The sequence below is a fragment of the Cheilinus undulatus genome, linkage group 21, assembly GCF_018320785.1.
Source record: "Cheilinus undulatus linkage group 21, ASM1832078v1, whole genome shotgun sequence".
Lineage (NCBI taxonomy): Eukaryota > Metazoa > Chordata > Actinopteri > Labriformes > Labridae > Cheilinus > Cheilinus undulatus.
Window position 1 is genome coordinate 13486339 of NC_054885.1, and position 17219 is coordinate 13503557.

The 17219-nt window shown below is 39.1% G+C and overlaps 1 protein-coding gene across 1 annotated transcript in view; it reads left to right on the top strand.

The window, feature by feature from the left end:
- The first annotated feature begins 15841 nt into the window (after positions 1-15841).
- The window catches only part of grin2aa (glutamate receptor, ionotropic, N-methyl D-aspartate 2A, a), a 275736-nt gene continuing 274358 nt past the window's right edge, over positions 15842-17219 (top strand). The window contains exon 1 of the mRNA XM_041778235.1: positions 15842-15850. The gene's annotated coding sequence lies outside the window, so the exon portion shown is untranslated. The remainder of the gene's footprint in view (positions 15851-17219) is intronic.

The following is a 17219-nucleotide window of genomic DNA, read 5'->3' on the forward strand; positions in this document are numbered from 1 at the left end:
TTGAAAACTGCTGTTCTAAAGCAAACCCAGTTTCATTAACTTTTTTACTCAAAACAGAATTAACTGACTGCTAATCATCGGCAGGCCTGCCCACAGAATTGACCTGGTCCCTGAAAGACCCAGACCCCCACCCCACAAGTGCCACAAGTGGGGATTTATTGATGATATCAATGTGGGTTGGATCACTAGCATTTTTGCTGGCATCCTAGCTGACAGTTAGCTCATTTGGAGCTGCAAAGTGTGTCAAACTAAACTTTTCCACCCATTTTACATCTTTCCAGTGTTTTTTGCTACTTCTTGTTGCCACTTTTGACCATTTCTTGTCATTTTTGGATCATTTTTACCACTTCTTTTTTCCCAATTTTTACACTTTTTGTGGCATTTGCCCATTTTGACACTTTTTTGTTCCTTTTTTAACTTCTTTTACCAATTTTTGCCACATTTTTCCAATTCTTGTTCACTTTTGCTTCTTTTCTGCTGCTTTTCACCCTTTTCTTAACCACTTTAAACCGATGTTTGGATCTTTTCACCTTTTTGCCACTTTTTTGTCCACTTTATCCCATTTGTGTATTTTTTTACTACTTTTGACCAATTTTCCCACTTCTATTTTTCTAATCTTTTACCCATCTTACTGGTTTGGGCCATTTTTTCATACTTCTTGAGCCTTTTTGCCACTTTAATGCCACTTTATTCCACTTTTGGCCCTTATTTCCATTTTAACCCATTTTTCAGCATTTGGAACATTTCTGCCATTTTTTTTTTTTTTTTTTTTTTGCTACTTTTTTGCCGCTTTTCACCTTTTTAAAAACCCTTTAAAACCAATTTTTTGCAGCTTTTTCACATTTTTAACACATTTTTCAACTTCATGCCATTTATATCACTTTTTGAACTACTTTTAACCCATTTTTGTCACTTGATGCCCAACTTTCCACTTCTTTTTTTTTGCCCATTTTTTCCCCAGTGTCGCAGCTTTTGGCCTATTTTAGTCACTCTAACTCAATTGTGCTGCTTTTCACCCTTTATTTCCATTTTAACTCTTTTTTTTTCATCTTTGCCACTTTTTGCTACTTTTTGCCACACTTCACCCTTTTTAAGCCCTATAAACCCAGGTTTACAGCTGTTAGCCATTTTTGCCACTTTTTAAAAATTTTCTATTTATCCCATTTGTGTCGCTTTAACAACTTTAAACCCATTTTTTGTAACTTGTCACCCATTTTTCCCACTTCTTTTGTTTCCTTATTTTATTGTCATTTCCATGCTTGAATTTACATGTATCACATTTTATGCCAGTTAAAGAGGGGAGAGAAAGAAAGAGAGAAAGAAAGTCTATGAAATGTGTTAAAGGTTCCCTCCTTCATGGAGCCAGTGTACCAGGATCCAATCCCAGCCCTTACCTGGGACTTCCACTCTTCCATTTCTGGTCATGGCTGCACTGTGGTTTGGCTGCGGCCCCCGCCATCTGTCAACACCCACCGACTGCATTTTACAACATGTTCGGACCCCTGAGCAAAATAAACAAGCTGCATGTGAAAAAACAAGTTCATCTTGGTACTGTAAATACAGAGCTGGGAACAACAAACCCATGAGAAGTCTGACTCACTCTCTTTTTGGTCATTACTCTACAGTTTATTCACTCAGGAGTATACATGTTCTTATTACAAACACAAATTCCAAAAAAAGCTGGGACGTCACTGTGCTGGTGTATTAGTATTGATGGCATGGGTAACTTGCACATCTGTGAGGGCATCATTAATACTGAGAAGTATATATGCTTCAGTCAATTCTTGTGCCAAGTCGTTGATCAAATATGATAAATGTGTGTGTACTTTCACGTATGTACTATATTTCTTGGCCTTTTTTGCTGTCTGAGCACCAGTGAGTACTGTACTTGGATAGATTTGTGTATGTGTGCATGAGTTTGAGAGAGGAGGAGAGGCAGAAGTGAGTAATTGATCTCTATTATCAGATTACTGCATCTCGAAAACCACAGGAAGTGCTGAATTATGATCTCAATGAAAGGATCAGGGAATGTAAGGGAAACTAATTGATCTCCATGGGTTGTGCTGCAGTAGTGTGTGTATAAACGTGTGTGTTTGGGAGCTGTAGACGCTGCAGCATCTGTTTCCCTGTCTGTCTGTCCTTTCTCCCTCCCGTTGTGTATGCCTGTCAGTGTGAAATCGTGAATGTGGGTGTGCGCGTTGCTCGCCCCTTGCGGCCATTCTGTCTCCCAGACAGCTGTTTGGTGACCTGGTAACACCCCTCTCCTCCCTCCCCCAGCAGGTCACACATTCCCCCACACATGGCAGCCTCACATGTTTGCCACCGCTGGTATCCTCCAGTCATAACACTCACATAAACAGGAGCATGCAGAAGCAGTCACATATAGACACCTTTAGTCCCGCCCACATATTGCTGTCATTGATTGATTTTTTTGATGAATGATGCTAACAGAGCAAACTTGGTTTAATATTTAGTGGTGACCTCAGATAAGACTGCCTTATCAATTTGCTATTGACTACTAGCAAACAAGAGCACAACATTATCTACAACCCCAATTCCAAAAAAGTTGGGGCACTGTGTGAAAAGCAAATAAAAACAGAATGCAATGATTTCCAAATCTCACACTCCCATATTTTATTTACAATAGAAAACAAACAACATATCAGATGTTGAAATTGAGACATTTTAGCATTTCATTTGTGGGAATGCTGAGCATCCACACTATTGATATTCGCGTTGGCCATTTTGGTTATTATTCTTCTGCGCCGGCTATCACCTCGTACTTTGTCATATCAACACCGTTAAACTTTAAAAAAAAGTTTAAACTTGAAAAATTCTGTTTCTTCGTCATTCAACTGCTATGACTTTTCTCATTTTTAACTTTTATAACTTTTAAAAATAGCTATTTTCATGCTATTTTCAGCTATTTCTATGCTTTTCAGCCATTGAATGCAATATTTAGCTACTTGTGGGCCAAAATCAGCTATTTTTATGCTACTTTCAGCTTTTTAGGCTACTTTCAGCTATTTTGATCCTTTTTTGAGCTATTAAATGCCATTTTCAGCTACTTTTATACCATTTTATACTATTTTTTATGCTATTTTTTGCAACTTTATACCAATTTTTTGCCACTTATATCCCATTTTTCCCCTTTTCACCATTTTTTCTCCCAATTTTCACCCATTAAAGCTACCTTTTGCCATTAAATACCACTTTTTTCCTAGCCAATTTAAGCCACTTTTTTTGCCACTTTTATCACATTTATGCCCCTTTTCACCATTTTGTTGCCATTTTTTTTTTTGCCAATTTAACCTTTTCTCATTAAATACCACTTGTTTTCTCCTTTTTTTGCCAGTTTTTGCCACTTCTTTTTGACACTTTTATCCCATTTTTGCCCCTTTTCACCCATTTTAGCCACCTTTTGCTACTAAATACCACTTGTTTCCCCCCTTTTGTGCCACTCTTGACTGCTTTTTGCCTACTTTAATCACTTTTCAATCATTTTTTTGCCACATATGGATCATTATATGTCACCTATAACTCACTTCTTAAACATTTTTTGCTACTTTCTGACCCCTTTCCACTTTTCCTCCCCATTTTCACCCATTTTTACCCATTGTTGTGGCTTTTTGACCGTTTTTGCCACCTTTATTGTCATTGCTACTTCGAGCTGTTTTTGCTTCACCGCTCAGATTGTGGCTCTTGCAAAGGTTATTTTCAACAGTTTGGCTCTTTGGTTGAGCGGGGTTGAGTAACTAATGTAGAGGTTTTTGAGTAACATGCTTCTTCCTTGTATCTGAGGAAGGCTGTTGATGATTCTTTATCCTGCACATGTATTCATCTTGCTCGTTTGTATCTCATCATCTCAGGATAACAACGCTGTTTTTATCAGGGATAATGTTCTAACTTAAATTCATAATACATAAATTTCCACATCAGTCATATATTGTGTTTATTTTAAGGCCCAAACTGCAACATTTTTCAGTGAAAGAATAAGAGTGGTTAGAAATGTTCATAATAGAGAGGCTGCCATCCTCAGTGCAGGTTTGACTCCTAATCCTGGTGCTGCTTGGTTCATGTCACCCCCACACATGCGCCCCCTTTTCCAGTCTCTTTTCATCCGTCCTATCCAATAAAGGCGCAATGCCCAATGAATAATCGTTGGAAAAATAAAAGGGAGAGAGAATTTGCAGAAATTTGGGTTGTGATTGCTCATTTGGGAGCTGGTGGGGGGTCTTGAGGCTAGACCATTTGAGAACCAGTGGTCTAATCAATGATAGCAGGCATTTAAATGGGTGTTGCTTTCTGTATTCTAAGAGAAAATGGAACAACCAGCTATCACAGAAAAGGTTTACTATCCATATCATTGAAAAAATGTGAAAAAAACAAACAAACAAAAAAAAATAGTGGTCAGATATTATTTTTAGGTCACATAAAAACTGGGCCAAAAAGAGAAGATAAAGCTCTGGGATTGGGGGTTTGGATTGTGAAGCTATCTTCAGAAAGTGCTGTGGCAGCACTCTGTGGCCTTTTTTAAGGAAAGGAATAAAACTTGAGCTTTGTTCCATAATCCTAAAATACTTAATTATCAGGGTACATGCTGTTTCCTTTTATAGAGTCATAATGGATATTTCCAATCCTCCACACTGCTTCTGTGGATTGCTTCAAGGCTCATAACAATGTTACCTGTGTAATCCTAAAGGGCTTCCTGCAAGGTTTATGAGCGCTGAATTAGCCTTATTGGCATTTAGTCAAATACATTCACTGCAGGTTCAGCTGAATAGTCAAGTTATGATGTGCCATGCTCCTATTCATGCCTGTGATATTCATATAAAAGAAGGAGCAGCCAAACTGTCTGGAAGGTGTCCAATATGAAGGCATCGGGGCGCTATCTGACGCCGTCCTTCTGGCTTCACTGGACCATGAGTGCTGATTTGACCAGAAGCAGTTTGCAGCAACTCAGCGAGGGACCGACTCAGAACAAGAAAGAACTTTCACTTCAGGAACAAACACCAAACATGCTGAGGTTTGTATCTTCATTATAGAAGTTAATGCTTTAAAAGTTTAGTCTTCATGATTAATTCAGCACTGTGTTTTCCTTTTTCAACTCTGATAGCGGAATTTGCGAGTATCGTCATGACAGGATAAAACCTGTTAGGAAGCTGCCGTTCTGTTGCTGTACAGCAGGGGTGTCCAAACTATGGACCAGGAGCCAAATGTGGCCCTTGGTCCATTTCAAATTGGCCAGCAGCCAATTCTAAAACATAAATAACTCACATTAGAACATGAAATTTGTGCTTTACTGTTTCATCTGTGTGTTCTTATTGACAAATGAGTAGAGTCGTATGCTATCTTGGGGGCTCATCCGGGAAGGTAACACAAAATTATACTCATCTGTCAATTAGAAAACACAGAAAAAAATTATAGTTTGTGAAGATGGTATGAATCATTTTAATAAGTGCATGTTTTAGTTTCAGCACTAAGTAAAGCTATTGTGCTTATTCTGTAAGCAAACATTTTGACTCAACAATTCATTAATGTACTTTTTTTTGTAACTTAAACTTTAAAGCATATCAAATCACATAGTGTAACTTTACCTAAATTGGACTGGATTGACTAACTTTGATATCATAAAGGAGAGGGGCCATTTTCTGTATGTAGCCCTCAGTGGAAAAAGTTTGGACACCCCTGCTGTACATCATTCAAAATAATAATAATAAAAAATATATATATAATTGTAATTATTATTACATTTATTTATCACATTTAGAGGAGAGTAAAGAACCAAACAGGAAAATTATTTGCAGAAAAGATATTTTGTTAAGAATTCTCTTAACAGAACCTGTCTGACAAACTGAAAAACGATTAAAAGATGAAAAAAAAAAAGCCACACACCATGCTTCAATCTATAGAAAGGGCAGGTGAGAAACACAGTCACTGACTTTTTTCAATCTATTAAGGGTTTATAAAGCCATTTCTAGGGCTTTGGGACTCCAAAGCAAGTCATGATAAGAGCCATTGTCCACAAGTGGAGAAAACTTGGAACAGTGCTGAACCTTCCCAGGAGTGGCTGGCTTGCCAAAATCACTCCAAGAGCAAATTAGCAACTCATCCAGGAGGTCCCAAAAGAACCGAGAACAACATTTAAGACCTGCAGGCCTTATTTGACTCAGTTCAGGTCAGTGTTCATGATTCAGCATTAAGAAAGAGACTGGGCAAAAATGGCACCCATGGGAGAGTTCCAAGGCCAAAACCACTGATGACCAAAAGGAACAAAAAGGCTGGTCTCACATTTGCCAAAAAGACATCTTGATGATCCTCAAGACTTTTGGGGGAAATATTCTGTGGACTGATGAGACAAAAGTTTAACTTTTTGGAAGGTGGTGCCATGTAACACCACATTTCATTAAAAGAACATCATATTAAGAGTCAAATATGGTGGCGGTAGTTTGACGGTCTGGGACTGCTTTATGATTCGTCGTTATCGACGGGACTATGAATTCTGCTCTCTATCAGAAAATCCTGAAGGAGAATGTCCAGCCATTAATCCATGACCTGAAGCTCAAGCGTACTTGGGTTTTGTAGCGGGACAGTGATCCCTCTAACTTATCTGAAAGATGGAATATGCTGCTTTTGCAAAGGATTGAATTTGATGTGGTACTGGTATTCTTAGTGCATTATTTCATGACACTTTTGTAGGAAATTCTTCTCATTGCTGAGCCATATTTTAATTCAGATAAAATTATTTCAAAGTTCTGAATGCTTCTCTTTAACTTGTGTAATTACTTCTTTAAAGTAGATTAAAAGCCCACCACTGATGGTAAAGGACATTTCTGTAAAACAAAATAGGCCAGTTTTTGGGAGGGTGTGGGGATTTTAAGCAGACTCGTAGACTTGAAATGTTATTGATCATTGCATTTACGCTGGTTAATAAAATGAAGACAAATTGCAAAGTTGAAGGTTGACTCTGGCTAATATCCCCCCCCCATGGGCAGCCATGGATACCTGTGTAAGTATCAGAGCAACTTTTGTAAAGAGAAGTTGTATTCCACTGATAACATCAAACAATCTGTGGTGGAATATTCTATTTATCACACTCAAGCTAACCTTTTGTTCAGCTCTGTAAAACTGTACCACCTGCTGCTGTCTCTTTAGATGATAATCTGACTCATGACTTTGCCACTTTGCTTACTATCTGTCACTCAGCCTGTTATCTCCTGCAACAGAGATGCCATTAACATAATCTTTAAGGACGATAAAGCTGAACGAGAAATGCTAAAGACTAGATCGCCCTTCAAACTTTTTACACGGCTCAGTAGATTTTTAAAAAAATCAATCAAAATGAATAGCAGCACTGTAATTCACCATAAAAGCACATAAGGAAATGGTGAAATTTTTGATCACCCCACACTGTGCCCCTCAAAAGGACGTACAGAGACTGAGTTCTGTGCAGCCTTCAGCTTACTGACAATTAGTGAAAATGACAAACAGGTCAGCAGTCAAATGTAGGCTATTGCATCTCAGTTTATGTGTCAAATCAATAGTGAAACAGGATACAGTAGATTGTCTGAGCAGCCAAGCTGCAATGCACTGTGGGAAGGTTGCACAATCGGCTACAGTGATACTGTAAACAATGCCATTAAAAGCAGAGGGACCAGGATGTTGTCATTAAATTCATATGTGGAAAAGTCGGAAAATGCTCCATATTGTGTTTGGAGCATTATGTTCAAACATGAATTACATTAAAAATAGGAAAAATAGTATAATTTTAACAAGGACAGGGATGAAAAGGGGATCTTGTTGTTAAGTATTTGCTGATTTTTTTTATTTATGTTGAATTTCACTGAGAATAAAAATTCAAATCAGTGATAGGTCAATGGGTTTGTGAGGGAATGACTGTATATCAATGAATAAAACTAATGTTTTGACATATATGTAATCATAGATTTATATATTCAAATATATCTGCTCATGGGGAGTGCAGATGGCCGACTGGTTTAAGGCGCTACCCATGTACGCGGGCGGCCCGGGGTTTGAATCCGGCCTGTGGCCCTTTACCGTGTGTCTCTACCCACTCTCTTCCCTGTTTCCGAGTCTATCCACTGTCCTTTTCTATCAAATAAAGGCATGAAAAGGCCCAAACATAAATCTTAAAAAAAAAAAAAAAAAAAAAAATATATATATGCTCATATTAAAACAAGTTAATCTCTGGTAGAGATACATATGAAATATGCTGACTTATATTTTCCATTTAAATAAATACATAAGTAATTATTTCATATTTTTGACCAAACAAAATAGTACTTGTTTTTATTTAATTAAATACTCAAGCAATTTTCGTCTGACTTTCGCAAAATACCTGTAATCTAGATTTAGGATCAAAATAACAGTGTGCATCTTTTCGTCTTTAGAGTAATAGTTTCAAAGTCAGTCTGACAGCACAGTAAGGTTGTTTTCACACCTGATAGTCCGGGGGACTTAGTCTGTTTTGGAACGGAAGTTGCATCATTGTTGCACTCTCCTTTGGTCTGGTTGGCATTCACATTGCTCTTGGCCAAATGGACTAAACTGTCTGAATACCTACAACCTCTGCCCATTAGGGGCGCTGTCGTCACAAACATAAGGCGACCAAGAAGAAAAGAAGAAGACGTAGAAGAAGACAAAACCAGAAACCCATCTCCTTCTGCCGGTCTTTTCTTCCACATAAACAATGAAAAAACACTGAATTTATGCCATTTTGGGGTTTCTGCTCTTGCATTGGGGCATCATGAGCAGCCAGCAAGATGGTCCAGCCTGTCATTCTTTACATGAGACGAATAAATTAGCACCGAGTACAACGTGTTGCTATGGCTACACAGATGCCAAGTGAGGCACCGACATGTATTTGAGTGTACTACACCGCGTTCCACATTATTATGCAAACAACGTTTTTCTCTGATTTTCTAAATATCAATGCAAATGACAGTCATAATATTTTTCAAGTCATCAACAGTTAGAGTATAATTCAAATGTTTCTGAACAAACTTCATAATAATAACTAATATTTTTTTAAAAATAAAAACCTCAAAATGCACTTTTCCACATGTTCCACATTATTAAGCAGGCCACAGGTTTCAGCAATATGGGAAAGAAAAAGGATCTCTCTGCTGCTGAAAAGTGTCAAATAGTGTAATGCCATGGACAAGGAATGAAAACATTTGATATTTCAGGAAAAATTAAGCATGATCATCATACTGTGAAGAAATTGGTGTCTGATTCAGAGCACAGACGGGTTTGTGCAGCTAAAGACATAATGAGGAAGGTTTCTGACGGACAAATACATCAGATTAAGAGAGCAGATGCTAAAATGCCATTACAAAGCAGCAAACAAGTATTTGAAGCTGCTGGTGCCTCTGGAGTCCCACCAACCTCAAGGTGTAGGATCCTCCAGAGGCTTGCAGTCGTGTATTAACCTACTATTCAGCCACCCCTAACCAGTGCTCACAAGCAGAAATGGTTGCAGTGGGCCCAGAAATACATGAAGACTCATTTTCAAACAGTCTTGTTGACTGATGAGTGCTGTGCAACCCTGGATGGTCCAGATGGAGGAGTAGTGGATGGTTGGTGGATGGCCACCATGTCCCAATGAGGCCGGGACGTCAACAAGGAGGGGGTGGAGTCATGTTTGGGCCGAAATCATGAGGAGAGGCTGATAGCCCCCTTTAGGGTCCCTGAAGGTGTGAAAATGACCTCGGCAAAGTATATAGAGTTTCTGACTGACTTCTTCCATGGTACAAAAAGAAGAGCAGTGCCTTCTGTAGCAAAATTATCTTCATGCATGACAATGCACCATCTCATGCTGCAAAGAATCCCTCTGTGTCATTGGCTGCTATGGGCATAAAAGGAGAGAAACTCATGGTGTGGCCCCCACCATCCCCTGACCTCAACCCTGTTAAGAACCTTTGGAGCATCCTCAAGCTAAAGATCTATGAGGGTAGGAGGCAGTTCACATCAAAACAGCAGCTCTGGGAGGATATTCTGACATCCTGCAAAAAAAAAAAAATCAAGCAGAAACTCTCCAAAAACTCACAAGTTCAATGGATGCAAGAATAGTGAAGGTGATATCAAAGAAGGGCTCCTATGTTAACATGGAACTTGTCCTGTTAAGATGTTTTTGATTGAAATAGCTTTGATTTCAGTAAATATGACCCCCTGATGCTGCAATTTCTATAAATGACCATTTTCAGTTCTTTACAACCTTTAAAATGTTTTAATAAGCTGTTGGGCCTAATAATGTGGAACAGTGCATTTTGAGGTTTTCTTTTTTTTAAAAATAATTTTTGTCATGAAGTTTGTTCAAAAACATTTGAATTACGCTTTAATGGCTGATGACTTGAAAAATATTCTGACTGTCATTTGCATTAATATTTAGGAAAATCAGAGAAAAATATCATTTGCATAATAATGTGGAACGCGGTGTAAATCACATATACATCTGTATATCATTACGCTTCATGCCACTTCCTGCCTTTGGTTCACAAGTTGGTCCACTTTGCTTTCATACCACAATCGAACAGCACCAGGGTTCGTTTGGAAGCGGACCGAGACCCCCTGTTTTCAAGCGGACCAGAGTCCACTTGTTTGGTCCGCACCAGAGTTCGTTTGAACTGTCATACCACTCGAACCGGACTATTCGGGAAAACAGAGCAGAGTTCGTTTAAAGCGGACCAGACAGCTCTGGTGTGAATGCGCCCTAACTATCAACATGATTTGAAAATCATCTAGTGTGTGGCTGCCCTGGGCCATTGCTATACAGTTTAATATAATGGCTGAGGCTGGAAAAAAATGGACAGCATGGCAACAAAGTATAAAATTCACATCAGTTTGTGACGTATTTAAGGCTGTACTGCTATTAGTGTCATTAATTGTTACATATCTAACATCGTCTAACTCAGGCTCTCTCTCAGGTTTGAATACAAATAAATAAATAAATCCATCTTAGTCAAACAGACATCTTTTTACCTTTAAGTTGGCCCCAGACAGGCATCATGGCAACAGTTAAATGTACATACATACTCCACATTCAGTTTACTAACAGGCTGTACGAAGATGCTAAGCCAAATCATGCTTATACAGTCATGTGCATACGTTTTAGGCATGTTGGGCGCTACGATTCATCATGATGCCCTTGACCCCAGGGTCAAGCTCAACATGTGTCACACGTGTGTTGCTCTGAAGCCAAAGTCAAGCTAGATTGCATCTCTTTTGACTGGCCTTTTCACCCCTGGTATTGTGCCCGAAGACCACCAGTGGTTTTCGTGGACTTAGGACATCCACAGCATGACCAGGGGCTTACAGCAACCCTACAACCAGCCTGGACAGTAATCTTGGCCAGGGGTCATCAACTACATTTGTACAAGGGCCAGCTTTATCCTACACAGGCACTTTGAGGGCCGAACTTTTGATAATCTAATTAACATATTTTTGTTGAAATATTTTGGTTTCTTTTAATTTATGTGATTTTTAGGCTCAGTGAGATCAATTGCCATATCACAGCCAGCCACAAGGGGGCGATTGAGATATTTTAGCAGAATATTTCAGTGACTGACATGCTGTCCATCTCTGGGTTTGCTGCTAGTAAGCTGTGCAGTGGCATGTGAAAAACCCAAGGAGGAAAACTGCATTTCCAAAACTCTGGAAGCCAAGAGTTGGCATAAAAAACGACAGTTTTTGTCATGATAAATACATGTTTAGCATGCATCCTATTTGCTAATAATGACTGACAGATGAATTTCTGAAAAATGGATAAAACATAAAGTCATTCCTGATTAAACTGTTTCAATCTCAATTGTTTTTGGAGCTGTTTTAATAGCTGTAGGGATTTTTTTTTTTAAAGAAGAAGAAGAAAAAAAAGATAGCTGGAATACCACAACATCTTTATCCTTTGCACATGTTCTGAATTTGATAGTGTTCTGGGGGCTGGATGGGAGGATGTGGAGGGCCTGATGTGGCCCCCGGGTTGCCAGTTGATGATCACTGCCCTAGGACGCACTCGCTACATCCACTCCTTACTGTGGCCTAAAAGAGTGGACTTTCAACAGATTATTTTCTCATGCCCCTGGTAATATGACGTCCAGAGCACAACCTGGGAGGCTTACTTCAGCCTCATATTCTTTACAAACATGCCTAATAGTTCTGCACAGTACATGTGTATATATACACATATGTTTTTTCTGGCTTAATCCATCTTCTTTTTGTCAACAAATATACTTTTTTGTATGAGGGGAAGGCTTTATAGCAGGGGTGTCAAACTCAAGGCCCGGGGGGCCAAATCCGCCTGGTGATACAGTTACCCTCGGCCCACAAGATCACATCAAATTCTTATTATAACTGGCCCTAAAATATGAGGCCTGCAGATTTCCTCCAGTATAAAAATATTAACTTAACCTTAATGATATCAAATATCCTTAAGTCATAAAAATGTGGAAAAAAGTAAAAATAATGAGCTGAAAAGAAATTAATTTGTGTTTTCACTTCATATTTTCAATCTTGCATTGCACAATGATGAGTATTTTTTCATATTTTCACATTTTCCCTTTTTTTTAAAAAACTTTTTGTCTCATATTTGACTTTGTCAGTGTATCATTTACACTTTTAATCATATATAGACCTTTTCAATTTATTATTTCGATCTTCATCTCATATTTTGACCTTTTAGGTACACCATTTTAAATTTTAAACATACTTTTTGCCTTAAAATCGTGATTGTGACTTTCTTTTTTATATATCAAGCTTTTAAAAGCATTATTTTAACATCTAATTTCATGTTTTGCACTTTTGAACTAATAAGTTAGACTTTAATCTCAAACTTTGAGCCTTTTAACTCATCATTTTGACTTTTTTTTAAATCTCAAAATCATTTATCATCAGTGCTAATTTTTTTCCCATAGTTTATTTCTGGTGAAAATGAGGTTGACGGTTTGGTTAAAAGTGGACCCTGTTAGGCCCTCAGGTTAGACCTTGATTCAGAATCCTTCGTCCTACTCCTTGTCAGATAAATCATTTGAATCATTGAGTGTCTGGACTCTTCATTGGTCAAGCCAGATTAAAAAAATCAATCAAATGGTGCTAAACTGCATTTTTTTCTTCAGTTAGATTCGACTTCTATGCTAAATTTGCATCTGAAATCCCTGAGGTATTTTAATTTCAATCATGCTCCTCTGACTTTTTGTACTGGAGCGTTTAAAATACATGAAGTGTTTCTAATCTTATTTTTAATATCCTTTAAGTGATCCTATATATATGACCAGGACTGCTTAATCTTCAGAATATATGACTTTATGGCTCTTCAATGTAATCTAATCTCTAATAGTATCACCTTAATGTCGCTGCACTGACATGCTTTCATATGTATATGACACTCAATAATGAGCTCCTGCGAACCTTGCTGTACCTTATGGTATTTCCAATGTCACAATGGCCTTCTGTGACATTTTTCATCCTTGCTACTTGCAGGTTTGCTGTCTTATTTGCTAGTGGATGCAGCCTGGGACTGTAGGAATCATACAGTCCTCTCTGGTGCAGTAACAGGGTCAGTGTAAGACGAAATTTGCTTGTTTACTTGCACAAACTCAAAGTGTGGCTGCTTGGTGCATCACCACTCTGCAATGAATCCTAAAATCACGTTTTTAAAGCTGTAGGCACAAGAATAGCACAGAGTTATATAGAACATCCACACACTGCAACAGAGTGAGTGTCCAGTACCCACACACACTCTCATGTGCACACTCTGCCGTCTTTGAGCCTCTCCAGTCGTTTGCTCAGTCAGGTGTGACTTGTGACTATATACCCATTTGTGAAGGCTGTATAACTGCATTTAACAACCCCCCCCCCCCCCCCCGACACACACACACACACACACACACACACACACACACACTCTAGCTCTCTCTTCTCAACTCTCTGCCTCTCTCTCCACTTCTGCAGGGAGACACTGAAAGAAGGGAAAGGGAAGAAGAAATTCACATGTCAGCTTCCAAGTCATGCAGAAACAGAGATGCTAAATGATGCAGAAACAGAGATGGATAGATGAATAGACGGATCAATCGATGGAATAAATGAATTGATGGATGCATGAATAGACTGATTGACTGATTAATCAATTGATGAAGATGATGATGGATGTAAGGATTTATTAACTTATGGATGAATGAAATAGTTGATGGATGGATGGTTGGATGATGGATTGATGGATTAACCAATTGATGGTTGATGGATGGATGGTTGGATGATGGATGGATGGATTTACCAACGGAAGGTTGATGGACGGATGGTTGGATGATGGATGGCTGGATTTACCAATGGATGGTTGATGGACGGATGGTTGGATGATGGATGGATGGATTTACCAATGGATGGTTGATGTACAAATGGTTGGATGATGGATGGATGGATATACCAATGGATGGTTGATGGATGGATGGTTGGATATACCAATGAATGATTGATGGATGGATGGTTGGATGATGGATGGATGGATATACCAATGGATGGTTGATGGATGGATGGTTGGATGATGGATGGATGGATTTACCAATGGATGGTTGATGGACAGATGGTTGGATGATGGATGGATGGATTTACCAATGGATGGCTGATGGATGGATAGTTGGATGATGAATAGATGGATTTACCAATGAGTGGATGGATCGAAAAATAGACGATGGCTGGATTTATTTACCAATGAATGGATGGATAGATGATGGAAATCAATAAATGAATGGATGAAGGATGGATGGTTTTTTGGATTGATACAACAATGGATGAATAAATAAATAAATGGATTGATAATTGAATGACTGATAGATCAATTGATCCATTTCTGGATGGAAAATGAATTGATGGATTGATTGATGGATGGGTGATGGGTGGATTTTTAGTTTGACGGATGGTGAATGGATGAATAAGGGATGGACTGATTTACCAATAGATTGATAGATGAATACATCTATAAGTGTTTTTAGATAGATAAATGAACTGATGAATGAATAGATAAATGGGTTAATCAATGGATGGTTGGATGAATGGATATGTGGATGGATTAACCAATAGACAGATGTATGGATGTATGGATGGATTAACCCACTGGTTCCCAAAGTGGGCCATGGGTGTGAAAAATGGAGCCCTCCTTTTAGAATAATATCTGTGCCACCTGAAAACAGGCATTGTTATTTTTGAAAGATATGGTATGTGGATTTACTCCATACAAGTAATGGGAATTTTGGCTCTTTTTAGTGATCAGGGTCTTTTGTCTCAGATCAGCAAGAGTGAGCTCTTTTGGTACCACTATACCTTCACTTAACCTGCCAAATTTGGCAATCATGGCATAGCCTATGGTTGATATTTGTGCTGGTGTTTTACTCCAATTATGTATTTTAAATATCCTGATGTAAATATCATGTAACTATTGTTAGATATATACTCTCTTCCCAGACAGATGAAATCTGCTCACTGACTGAACTGTATTACACACTTGATATAAAATACACCATAAAGCATGAGCCCTTAATGTATGGTGTGCCTGTGGTGGGGTGGTGTGAAGAAAACCTCCCTCCAAACCAATAACATAAAACACAGACATACAAAATATATAAAATGGTTCTCAAACGACTCTTCACGTAAAAGAGTCGGCTTTCTGAGCTGGCTCGTTCATGAACAACCCATCACTTCACTACACTATTGAAAGGGGAGACTATCTGTAGCAACAGGTGCTGCAATATTCAGAAAAAGTAATCAAATAGAGACGTGTATAATTATATCACATAAATAAAGGAAAAAATATTAAACATCAATCAGGACAGGACTTAATAAGGTGAGTCACCAACCTCTGAAACAGTAGGTGGCGCTACGCACCTTTAACGTTGCTTAGAAGTCCCCCAATAAGGAAGAAAAAAATCGCTAGCTTAAAATGTTAGCTAAAACTGTAATTGACAACGATGAGGAAAACAGTGAAAACTTGCAGGTACCACAACAACTTGTACACTAACATCGTTTTTAAAGCGTGTGTCGACTTCATAAGTCATACGAAACACTTTTGAAAAGTCTTTCTTTGAGTTTTGCGTACGTGACTTATGTAGTTTACAAGGTGTTTCCTGATGTTACGGATTAAATAGTGACCATGTTAACTGGAGACTCACCACCGACTGCGTCAGTGGTTGTTGTAGACTAGTTAAAAAGTGATTTTGAAGAGTCCACTTGTACTTAATTTATTCATTTATATTATATTGTGAAAATAAACTACGTAACAGGTGAAAATGCGGCCTTACTCAAGACTTCCCTTTTGGCTAAAAGTCGTCAGTAAACATGGTCTCTATCTAAACCATAACACCAGGGAACATGTCCATGTCGCTTCCAAACGCTATTGATTTTTGAGCCTTTTAACCAGAGTGTACATGTTTCTTTGCACCAACTGCTGCTGTATTTGTTTATTTCCCATTTATCTGCTGTGCTGTGCCCCAGTTTTCAGGCTGAATTGACGTCTGGAAATCCCAAAAGTCATGAATGGAAGAGAAGCTGGCAAAATGAGTAATCTTGACAGAGATGAGAACAGAAACGGGGAAATGTCTGAAGAATGGGGGTTAACATTGTTGCCTGACTCATCTGTTATTTAGCCAAACTCTGCCTGTGACAGTCTCTGTGACAGAGCTACTTCCTGGAGGAGCTTTAGCGCAGAGCGAGGGTGAGGGAGCGACAGACCGACGGACCGCCAGTCCGTCTATCCAGCTGCCCGTGCCTCTGCAGAAGCGCGCAGGCATACACAGAGAGCAACCACGAAATCGCACGCACGCGCACACGTTCACGTGCACGACGAGGGAGAGAAGAGCGAGCGAGAGAGAGAGAGAGAGAGAGAGGGAGAGACGTTGGGTCCCATGCACGGCTCGCAGGGCTGCCGGAGCTTCTACTGTAGTAGTCAACGTGCGTGTGCGTCTAATGTGTGCGTCCGGCGGCTGCTCACCTGCCTCTTCCTCTCCTCGCCCGGGACAGGAATAACGGGATACCGGGAGCTGTAATCATACAGAGGCAGGTTGAGCCCCCCACAATGCGCGGGGCCAGCAGAGATTGCAGTGGAAAAGCAGCAGCAGCAGGCGCACACACAATGAAGATTGGATTACAACAACAGTGATTTTTTTGTATTCACAGCTGTGCGCGTGTGAAGTGCCAAAACGAGGGGATTTCATTCT